Source organism: Trichosurus vulpecula, chromosome 6 (genome assembly GCF_011100635.1).
Source record: "Trichosurus vulpecula isolate mTriVul1 chromosome 6, mTriVul1.pri, whole genome shotgun sequence".
Taxonomy (NCBI): domain Eukaryota; kingdom Metazoa; phylum Chordata; class Mammalia; order Diprotodontia; family Phalangeridae; genus Trichosurus; species Trichosurus vulpecula.
This window is the reverse complement of record NC_050578.1, coordinates 277,092,559-277,101,483: the sequence shown is the minus strand read 5'-3', so window position 1 is coordinate 277,101,483 and position 8,925 is coordinate 277,092,559.

The following is an 8,925-nucleotide window of genomic DNA, read 5'->3' as shown; positions in this document are numbered from 1 at the left end:
ATCCCCGGCGGGGCCGCCGGGTGGGCGGGCGGGCGGAGCCAGACGGGGCGGGGGCGCGGCTGGGCGGCCCTGACCCTGACCCCGACCCCGGACGGGCTGGGGGCCCGGGGAGCGGAGCCCCCGCGGCAGCTCCGCAGCCCCCGGCCCCCGCAGCCGCAGCGGCCCCTCGGCCCCGCCCCGGCCCCCGCAGCCGCAGCGGCCCCGCAGAGACAACGCGGCGGTGGCTGTCAGGGCGGGCGCAGGGAAGGAGGGAGGAGGGGGAGGGGCCGAAGGGAGGCGGGAAGGGGCGGGGGCCCCCGGGCCCCCCTCCCCCTCGTCCTGCTCCTGTCCGCCGCCGGGGGGCGAGCTCTGCCGCGGGTTCCCCCGACTGTCAGTCTAGCCTTCGGGCCTTCGCTGGGGGAAGTGTGGGGTGCGGGGTGGGGGGAGAGAGAAGCGGGGCTCCCCAAGTCCCCTGGCTTGGGGGTCCGTCCACCAGAGGCTGCTCCCGTCCCACCCAGGAGCCCCGCCCCGGGAGTCCTTGGAGGCAGCCGGCGCCAGGACTGGGTCGGGGCTCTCGGGGAGCCGGAAGATTGAGGGGTTCCTCGCTGCGCTGCGCCCCCTCCTGCCTCCAGCAGGCGGCGGCATTAGCCTTCTCCTGGTCCCCCAGATCTGGGGGAGGAGAAGGAAGGACTAAGGCCGTGTGGCTGTGCCCGCCCCCGCCCAGCGCCTAGCGCCCAGCGAGGCTCACTCAGCTGCCTCTGGGAAGGGCCAGCCTGGAGCTGGAGCCCAGGCGACCCTCGCTTCCCTCCCCCCAGAGATGCCTTAGAGTCCCAGAAGCGTCCTCAGCCTGGGCCTGGGCCACGGCTGGGGCAAGGACCCAGGAGGTGGACAGCGACTGAGCAAGGACCCGGGACTGCTGGGGTGGGGCCGGGGGGGTGGGGCCGGGGTCGGAGCTCGGGCTGGGGTGGAAGCCCCGGACATCGGAAGTATCATCTGCACGGGCTGGGCCATGGTTTTTGGGAGATGGAGGGTGAGCATAAGAGCTGAGCACGGAGGCCACAGAAAGACCGTTTTTGCAAAGAAGGCCCTTTGCCGCTCAGCCCAAGAGGAAGGAGATTGTCGAAATCAGCGCCTGCGAGCAGCCCGCACCGGAACCTGGGCCCAGCGTCAGTCCTGGCTCCCAAGACAGGGGCCTGGTCTCCTCCTTGAGGAGAAATCCTGCTCGACTTTGACAGCTCTGTCACCCTGGGCATGCCACTCCCCGCTCTCATCTGCCGAATGAGGGGATTGGACTTGGTGACCTCCAGTTCCAGGTATATGCCCCCAGGATCCAAGGACCAGGGTCAGGCTGCCTGGCCAAGCCTAGCACATGGCCCTTGGGTCACAGTCGGAAGGGCCTTGGGCCTTGCTGTGGTTCAATTCATCACCTGCTCTATACTAACTAGGCCCTGGGCTGCAAAGATGGAAAAGGACACTGTCCTTGCCCTGGGGAGTTTCGGACCCGATGCAAACGAGGAAGATGCCACGAAGAATGGAAGAATGCTTAGGTGCACAGCAGAGGGTAGACAGAGGCCTGAGCAGTCTGAGGACAGGAGTCTCTCCTAGCTAGGGATGACACAAAGGGCAGCCTGGAGGAAGCTGGTCCTTCCATGTGCTCATGGGGGGGACAGCCCTGGCTTTCCCCCGTGGGCCACTCAAAGCCTGTCACAAACAGGTTCCATCCCACCTTTCCAGCCTCAGCCCTCATTCCTCCTTCTTCCACACTCCACCATCCAGTCAGACCTGCCTTCTCTGAGCTCCCTGGCTCGTCTGCACATGGCCTTTACACTGGCTGTCCCCCATGCCCGGAATGCACTCCCCCCGAGCTCCACAGCCTGTTGGAATCCCGTTATCCTTCAAGGCTCAGCTCCTGCCGCCTCTTCCATGAGGCTTGTCCTGATTTCCCCCTCCTCCAGAGCCCTTAGTGCCTCCCCACAAATTACTTTGAATTGATTTCACATATATCTTACATAGATGTGCTGGTTTCCCCGATGGAATGTAAGCATTCCAGGGAAGGAATGTTTCCTTTTTCCTCCATATTTCTGATTCCTGGTACGTGATTGGTGCTTAATAAGTGTTGATTAGGGCTTCACAGAATGGGGCTTTGGAAAGAACACTGGATTGGGAGAAGACTTGGATTCAAACTCTGGTTCCAAGACTCAGTTGTCTCATCTATAAACAAAGGAGTCCCTGTCACCTCTCGGTCTGTGAGCTGATGACTGAGTGATTGATTAGGGCACACTGCTCACTTTCCCCACCCACAACCCCCTAGATGGAGGGGCTGAACAAGGCTAGATCAGGAGGGTCAGGAGAGTAGAGTGGGGGGAGGGTCATCTAGTCCTACTCCTAACCAAAAGGTACCCCTTCCCCCACCACAGGCCCCTCCAGGGGAGTGGAGACTCCTGAACACTTGCTGCTGTGCTCCCCAGGAATCCCTCTCAGCTGTCAACAAAATCTCCCTGCACTCACACTGGGTGCAGGGCCCTGGAGGTACAAAGGGGCCTGTGATATGGGAGTGTGTGTGTGGGTTTGCAAGATGCAGCAAGTCTGTGTGCGAGTGTGTGCGCGCGCACACTTCTTCCCATTCATGGCCAAACTTCTCCTCTCCCCCTTCAACTTTGGACAGTCCTCCTTGTGAGAGGCTCTCCCTTAGAGGGAACTGAAATTCGAATCTTCTGTAAACAAGTTCTAGGTCAGCCAGAGCCTGGGGATAGGTCTAGTCCTTCTGCATGAAGGCAGCAGTTAGGTTCCACAATCACATAGCAAATACCTCCTGAGTGGGCTTGAAAGGGACTCAGCCACCTCGCACAACCCGAGCTTCAGAACCTAAAACCTGGGGGTGGCTGGGAGCAGGAGCCTTGCTTGGGGAGGCAGCTGGGCACAAAGCACCTTGTACCTGTTTTTTATAGACTTATTTGTCTATAAGGTCTCTCCGCCATCGAATGGAAGCTAAGAGAGGACAGACAGCTCCAGTTCACTTTTGTCTTTGATCTCCAGTGTCTAGCCTATAGTAGGCACTTAATCAATGCTTCTTGGCTGATTGAAAGAGTGTGGGACTGGGAGTTGGGGGCCCACATTTGAATCTGACCTCTGACACTCTGTGACAGTGGCAAGTCACCACCTCTTTGAATCTTTCTGAAACCTGCAAAATGAAGAGGTTTGACTACAGGAAACGTGGGATAGTGGAAATGCGGCTGGACTTAGCATGAGAAGATTCTGGGTTCTAATCTTGTCTCAGCAATTTGTGTTATCTTAGAAGCCACTAGGTGGCGCCACAGTGGATAGAACACTGGGCCTGGAGTCAGGAAGACCTGAGTTCAAATTCAGCCTCAGATACTGACTGTGTGACCCTGGCCAAGTCACTTAGCCTCTGTTTGCCTCAATTTCCTCAGCTGTAAAATGGGGATAATCATAGTACCTATGTCACAAAGTTGTGAGGATCAGATGAGATAATTGTGAAGTGCCTGGCACATAGTAGGTGCTTAATAAATGCTTCTCTCTTTTGTTATCATTTCAGTTTTGTCATTTGTGAAATGAGGTTAGACTGGGTGACCTCCAAGTTTTCTTTCAGTCCTAAACCTAAGAGCCTATGACTAAGGGATATTTCAGGTCACCTCTGGCTCCAAATCTGTATTCTGATGTATGAGGGGCCTGTGTGTGACCCTGTGCATGACCCTGTGCTCAGTGATGGGTATAAAAGGCAAAGACAAAAATGATGCAGGTTCTCCTCCCAAGTGGCTTCCAGCTCTTCTCTCACAAACGTGTTCCCTTCAGTCCTCTCAATCCAGCTCTCGTCTTCCTTCCCTCCTGCTACTCCCTAAAGCGGTGGTTGGATTCTTCCCCACCCTTTCCTGTGTGATATGCTAGGAGTCACCATGACCCAATGTAGTTATTGAATGAGAAACAACTCAGTAGTTGACTAGGTATGAAGGGAAGTTTGCTCAGCTTAATTTAAGTCTCCATCACTGTCTCTGGGACTTATATGTACCCATGGAGTTAGAATTGGGAATTCCACTGAGTAGCAAGGAAGCAGGGAGCATTCTAGAGAAACCTCTGACAAGGAAGTCCTTGGGGGGCTTGCCTCAGCCAACCTTCCTCCCACTTTGGCTGAAGAAGGATCTTGGGAGCTTTGAGGGTCTGGAGGATGCTGGACTTCCTGTTTTCCTCTCAGCATCTATAGCTGACAGAAGAGTCTCTGCCCTGGGAGAAAAGGACAGATTGGATGTAGATTCAAGCTCAGTAAAGAGCCCAGCAGGAGAAAAACCCAAAGATGGAAAACCAAAAAACTACACCGTACTCAAAGCAAACATCTTGGGAACTCCCGCAAACAGCACCTCGAGGAGCGATGGACTGCCCTTTTACCAAATGTGCTTCTGAATCCTGAGCCCACTTTCCCTTCGACTTCGTATGAGCCGGTGAGAGAGTGCAGCATTTACTTTAAGGGAAGAGGAAGATTTTATACCAACCACACCATAACAGTAAATACCTTTTTTAAAAAAGCTAATTATGTCTGACTACTTTATGTCAACTGAGAGTCAAGAGGGGGAAGCACACTGGTGTGGGGTTGTGATTACAGCGAAAAGACAACCTGCTCCTCTGCCAACACCTTAGATAAGCCTAAGGGGAGGGACAGCTGGGTGGCGAAGTGAGTAGAGCACTGGCCCTGGAGTCAGGAGGACCTGAGTTCAAATCTGACCTCAGACACTTGACACACCTACTAGCTGTGTGACCTTGGGCAAGTCACTTAATTTCAATTGCTCTGCCTTCCCCCCTCCAAAAAAAAAAAAAAGAAGCCTAAGAAGAGACCATGTTCTGAGGAATTGATTCATCGGTGTATGTGGGAATTGGGATAGTTGTTCCATGCCATCCTTGGAAAACTCTGAATGGTTTATATTCCCTCCCTCTACTCCACTCCCTTACCTCCCACTCATTTCTTGACCCCGTTCAAGTTGGCTTACCCCGATATCCACCAGTCAATGAACAAATATTTATTAGGCACCTACCTGTGCAGTGGGGATACGAGGAAAAAGTTTGATGGTCTCTGCCCTCAAGGAGCTTAGGTTCTACATGATGGTGCTTTGTCAAAGGTTTGATAGCTTTTTTGGACACAGCTCCACTGGCCCTGCTTTAGTGCACTAATGTACTTTCGCAAAGCACTTAACCACAGCGCCTGGCACACAGTAGGTGCTTGATTGCTGCTGCTGCTGCTGTTTGTCCTTCGTTTTCAAAGAGGACCAGTGACATCATGGGGTGATATCTTGACTGCACATGAATTGGATTTAAGTGAGGAAGAGTTGCACAAAGTCACCAGCCTCACTCTCTCTTCCAGCACTATTGAAATCCAGCGGCAGGACAAAAATCAAGATGACTGGAGATGGCCTGTGGATGCAGTGGATGACCTTGGCGTCTTTGACGTCTGACCAGGCTCTGAGCGCTCCACAGCATCTGCTTCAGCTGCCTTTATGGCTGCTGGAACAAGTTGTTTTCCTCTGCCTATTCCACCAAGGAGGTCTTCACATGCTTGGGGCAGACACCCCTCCCCCCCAACTCACTGTCAGTTACCTTCAACCTGGTTTAGCCCATCTGTTAAGACAGTTTATTGGGGTGCGGCCACCATACATGCTGCAGCTTCTTGGAGCCCCAGGTGAGAGTCAAGTGCCAGGTAGACGCCAAAGGTGGATAAGCAGCCCCAAGAAGGGCTCGGCAGCCCTCCCATCAGTGGGGCTCTTCCTCCCTAAACGCTCCATATGCCCCCACATGACTGACTGGTTCACTTTCCTCATTTTACAGATTCGACAAACATTTATTAGGCCTCTACCATGTGCCATGACCTCATTAGTTACTGAGCATATATATATAAACAGAAATGAAACAGCCCCTGCCTTCAAGATTCATCATATATCTGAGTAAACCTGATACAAGTCGTAGCCAAGAAAGTCTGATTTAACATGTATCTAAGTGAACAAATTCAAAATGTATGCAAAGTAGGACAAAGTCATTTCAAACGGGAGAGAATGTTCCTGATGCCTGAGCTGTGCTTTGGAAGAAGACGGGATTCCTATTAAGGGGAGGGGAGGAGAGAGCATGCCAGGAAGGAGGGATGGAGTATTGAGGAAGGCAGACCAGCAGGCAGGATTATCCGTAGAGCTGAGCTCTCGAAGAGCACTCCTGAAGGGGAGCTGGCCAGTGGGTCAGGCAGCAGTTGGCGGAATGGGCTGCATCTCTGTTAGATGGCAGATGCTTAGTAACCATTTGTAGGATGAAGCTATGAGCCATAAGCAAGAAAGAGGGGGATGAGAAAGGGCAGAGGGCCCTCCCTTCATCTCTGAGGACAGGACTTACAACCATCTCAGGGGAAGGACCTCCCATTCTCCAGAGCTCAAGAAACGCCCAAGAGCACCACACAGGAGCTAGCTGCTAGGTAAGTAGGAAAAGAGGATGGAATGATAATCCCTGCCCTCAGTGAGTTGACAGTCTCCTAAGCAAGCAGGGCCAGGGCTCTGGAGAAGGTTCTGCAGGGCTCAGCAATGAGGAAGTTGGCCAATAAGCCACTTGGGGGGAGGAAGAGGAGGGAAGCTCCAGCCTAGGGATTTTCCCTGGGTCTCATGATCCCCGAGTTCAAAGCTTGTGTGTGAACACTGCCCAACCAGGTGTCCTTTGAGGTTGGCAGAGCCACAGAGGCCTGGGAAAGTCCCCCCAGGGCCTTCATTCTCTCTCAAGGGGCCCAACCTTAGCACTTCTGAGAGAATGTCCAGCCTGTTCTGAACATGGCAGCCAGGAGCAGGCTTCCAGGTCCTGAGGATGGAGCCTGTGGCAACTTTGTAGGGCCCTGGTCACGGAGTAGGCCTCAATGATGGTTGGCAGCCTTTATTACCAGTGTCGTGTGCAAAAACCGAGGTGCTTGACCACCAAGGGCAGGAGTGAGAGCTGCCTGGGCCAGACTTCCCATGCTAATTAGGCAGCACACAGAGCATTTGCTAGGCTTATAAAATTAGGACAAATTAGATGACTCTACCTCCTGGTCTGGCCTAAGGGCAGGCTGGAACAGGGTTCAGACACCAAGATTTTATGAGGGCATGATTTTGAGCTCAAAGGTACCTAAGAGATCATCTGGTTCAACTCATTTTATAAAGTATAGAGAGGGGAGGAGCGAATTGAGGGAATGAGGACAGCAAGAGGTCAAGTGTGGGAAGTCAGTTAACTACAGGGACTCCAACTGGCCACTCGATTCTTGAGCCGGCTCAGTCCCCTTTCTCGTCAGCTATGGGTCGAATCCAAATTCAGTCCTTCGAGAAATCTTGGGAATTCGGGACTGTTTGAGCCTGGCCCCATGTGGCTGGGAAGCTGGACCACCCCCACCCGCTGCTTAGAAACCCTTTACCAAGGACCTGGGTTATGCTGACCAGAAACCAGGCTGATGCAAAGACCTATGCCGGGAGCTTTCTCATGATTAGACATTTCAGGCAACCCCACGTGTCTTATCTGCGAACTGGCCTGTCCTGAGCCATCAGTCGTTCCCTTGTTCCTTTGATTGTTTACTGACACTGGGGGGAGGGGACCACTTCTTTTTCTGATTTCAGGGAACTGCACCTGTTTGCTCTCCGCTTTCCACCTCAGAAAGTCCCTAACCTTTCCTCCAATTAGAAATCAGGTAACCTAATGTTGTATTGTTTTCTGTCAATTCGCCTCGTTTGACTGTTTTTAGTATATAAAAGTCTGTCTCCTCCTGGACTAGGGGTCCAAGCCCAAGCTGAGGAGGTCTAGTCCCTGGATGTTGGGCCATTGGCATGCATTGCTTAATAAATCGATACACTCGAAACACCGAGCCTGCTTCCTCAGTCATTTCATCTTTCACCTGCCGCAGGACACGTCTGCTCAAGGCCAGTCAACCCAAGTCGTTCTCTGCCTCCAAACTCTAGGCTCTTTTCCTGGTACCATGTCACACATTTTACAGCTGATCAAACTGAGGCAAGAGAAGTGAAGCCGCTTGCCCATGGAGCCAGCTTACACCTGTGGAGCTAGGAGTTGAACCCAGAACCTACAACCATGCCACCATGGTCACTGGATCCCTACTTTCTGGGCATCTCCTTCCTGAGTAAAGGGCAGATGAGGGAAAAGACAAGTCTTCTGGGTATGGGGAGCGGGCCAGGGATGCGGAGCAGCCTGGGGGGAGATGGCGATAGGCAGCCTGGCACCCAGCAGGCCCGGCCCTTCAGCAGCGGGTCCTCTTGACGTCGCGAGCACCAGCAGCCTGAGTTGAGGACACATTGGGTACCACAGAGGAGTCACTCCTGAGCTTCCCACTCAGCCCCCATCAGGAAAACATCAGACACACACAAGTCACAAAGACTATGCAGACAGGCATCATTTTTTTTTTATAAAAACTCGATCTTTTTTTCTCACTCTTTAAAATCACATTCAAAAATCGGCAAAGAAACGCACACGGAGTGTTGGTGGGTGGGGAGATGGGCGCAATGGCAGTGGGGGTGTCACACACAGACCCAGCCCCGGGTGGGTGGGGGGCACATTACACACTGCGCAGCGGTGGCGGCGGTGGCAGCAGGACGGGTAGGAGGGAGGCTGGGAAACATGCGGTGGGCACCCAAGGCAGGGCCATGGGCACTGCCAGCCCCTGGGGAGACAGTGACAAAGTAACACCTGCCCCAACCTGGGCAAGGCCATGGGCCCCACTGGGCACCAGGGCTCTTGCTGCCTCGATCCTAAATCCTGCAGGGGGGACGGTCAGAACCGGCTTTTTCTGGTCAGAAACTTGTGCTCACCAGTGAAACGTGTGGCTAAGCCTGAGATCTGCTCCCCAAGACAAGCATGAGGCCTAGTCCATTTGGCACAATCTGGGAAAGCTTCCAAGGCCCCTGCCAAGCAGGGTGGAGGCATCAGTGGGGCAGG